The sequence below is a fragment of the Penaeus chinensis genome, chromosome 27, assembly GCF_019202785.1.
Source record: "Penaeus chinensis breed Huanghai No. 1 chromosome 27, ASM1920278v2, whole genome shotgun sequence".
Taxonomy (NCBI): Eukaryota; Metazoa; Arthropoda; class Malacostraca; order Decapoda; family Penaeidae; genus Penaeus; species Penaeus chinensis.
In genome coordinates this window covers 17,603,418-17,605,917 of record NC_061845.1, presented here as the reverse complement: position 1 = coordinate 17,605,917, position 2,500 = coordinate 17,603,418, and the positions used below count along the sequence as shown (strand labels likewise).

At 41.5% G+C, this 2,500-nt stretch overlaps 1 protein-coding gene across 8 annotated transcripts in view; it reads right to left on the bottom strand.

Annotated features, from left to right (window-relative positions):
* Positions 1-2,500, bottom strand: part of LOC125039474 (endophilin-A-like) — an 88,760-nt gene that overhangs the window by 55,665 nt on the left and 30,595 nt on the right. For 5 of the 8 annotated variants that reach the window (XM_047633457.1, XM_047633464.1, XM_047633463.1 and 2 more), the window contains exon 1: positions 537-681. The exons of the other annotated variants lie outside the window; for them this stretch is intronic. The gene's annotated coding sequence lies outside the window, so the exon portion shown is untranslated. Of the gene's footprint in view, positions 1-536; positions 682-2,500 lie in introns of those variants that run through there. 8 annotated transcript variants of the gene reach the window in all.

The window sequence follows — 2,500 nt, the reverse complement described above, 5'->3', positions numbered from 1 at the left end:
TCGACGCATTAGTTATCCTCTTATCACTGAAGCGTAAGCTCATACCACCGCCATCGCGGGCTACGGCGCCGTCACCTCTTATCTAGCGATGGCTCTCCCGGTGAACATAACTAATCCACTGTGCCGTAAAGTTACAGTGTTACAGAGATTACAACCGAGCGGGAGGGATACTGCTGCGGGGTTGGTAAAAGACGTGCGGCAAAGAACGAATAAAAATGCATGGCATGTTGTCCGTCATTAAAATAATAGTGTGCATGAATACCGTCACTGTACATAGCGTGGCTACTTGCACCGTTTGAGGGCTTTTTCAGTGTGCAATGAGGGACTTGCAACACGACTCAAATATAGTTTTCAAATAGTCACCATCCCCCCAAAAAAACAAAAAACTATACATATATATATGTATAATATAGAATAAACAATAAAATAAACAGAAATAGGCATATGAAGTAAAATAGTCCATGGTCCACCACATCACACAATAAAAATAACTGGCAAAATCATTTTCTATTTTTGTTCAAGCGATATTCACTCACTGATCTTAGATTTTTTTTATTCTACCACACACTGGCCGCACAACACGCGGTGTGGGGCGAACACTGTCTACTCGCAGACTACATACATAGAGCGAGTGTATGTGTGCTCGAGCGTGTGTGTGTACGTTTGTTTGTGTAGACCGCACCTCTGCCGTCACCTCGCTCACATGACTGACTGACTGTCCATGATATGTAGGTCCTCCGGACTTTGCTTGTTTCTTTTTGTGTGTATGCATATATATATATATATATATATATATATATATATATATATATGTATGTATTTAGAGAGAGATACATACATATATACATACATATACATTTGTCTACATATATATCGATATATATATAATATATATATATATATATATATATAAATACACACATATATATACATACATACATACATACATACATGCACACACACACACACACACACACACACACACACACACACACACGCGCGCGCGCGCGCGCACACACACACACACACACACACACACACACATATATATAAATAATATATATGTATGCATGTATACATATACATATACATATACATATATAAACACATACATGTATATATGTATATATATATATATATATATATATATATATGTATATATATATACATGTATATATATAATACATAGATACATTTCTACATATATATATGTATATATATATATATGTAAATATACATGTATATACATAAACATATATATATATATATATATATATATATATATATATATATATATATATATATATATATGCCATGTGTGTGCTGAGAGATATAGATATACAGATTGATAAAGAGATGGGAAAGGGACTGGAAGGAGATGAATAGAGGGGTAGATCGGGGGAAAGATAAGAAAAAAAAAAGAAAGAAAAGAAAAGAAAAGAAAAGAAAAGAAAAGAAACAGACAGACACAGAAAGTGAGAGAGAGAGAGAGAGAGAGAGAGAGAGAGAGAGAGAGAGAGAGAGAGAGAGAGAGAGAGAGAGAGAGAGAGAGAGAGAGAGAGAGAGAGAGAGAGAGAGAGAGTGAGTCACACTCAGCTGTCCGAACACTTGTTGTAACAGCATCTAAATCCACAAGTGTTATGAAACCTGTAACGATAAGTTGGAAACCCTCGTCCCGCTGGGCCCGAAACCGAAACCAAAAAGGGGAAGAGATAAAGAAGGTAAGAGAAATGAAGAGAAGAATTGAAGGAAGGAAAGAAGGAAAGAGGAGGGAGGGGCGAGGGGAGAGAGGGGGAAGAGAAGGGAGTAGGGAGGGGAGAAAGGGGGTATGGGAGAGAAGAGAGGGGGGGTGGGGAAGAACGAGAGAAGGAGAGGGACTGAAACAGGTAGACAGAGAGATCTGGCACGGCTGACACCTCCCTGACAGCGAGAGCAGTCCATCCCACTCGATCTCTCTGTGCCATGACACGACGAAAAGCGTAAAGCGAAAGTCCCTACTATGCTGTATGCCTGCCGGAAGAGGAGAGGACAGAGGAACGGGAAGGGGAGGAGGGGAGGGGGATAGAGTGAGAGGGGAATAGGGAGGTGATGGAAGGGGAGTAGGGGGAAGAAGATTAGAATGGGCATTAGGGATAAAAACGAGGAGAGTGGGGAGAGAAATATGAAGGAGGGAAGGGGAGGGGAGAGGGACAGGGGAATCCGTGATAAAAGCGATAACACTGCGGCGGAGAGAGTGGGGAGAGGAAAGGGGGGGAGATTGACAGGAGTAAGGGGAGGAGAAGAAGAGGGGAAAGCTCATAAAGAAGGATAAGCTTAAAGCCGCTTCAGTCCTGGAGGAGACAGCCCCGTCTCTCTTTCAGTCGCGACTTACGACCCTCGCGTCCGCCGAAAGGACCTCAGAGCGTGACTCCAAGTAACACCGTCACCCCACTTGTTATGCATGCTAAATGCTATGCACAAGCACATGGTATTTTGAACCTTAAGTCACTTGGCGGAGGCA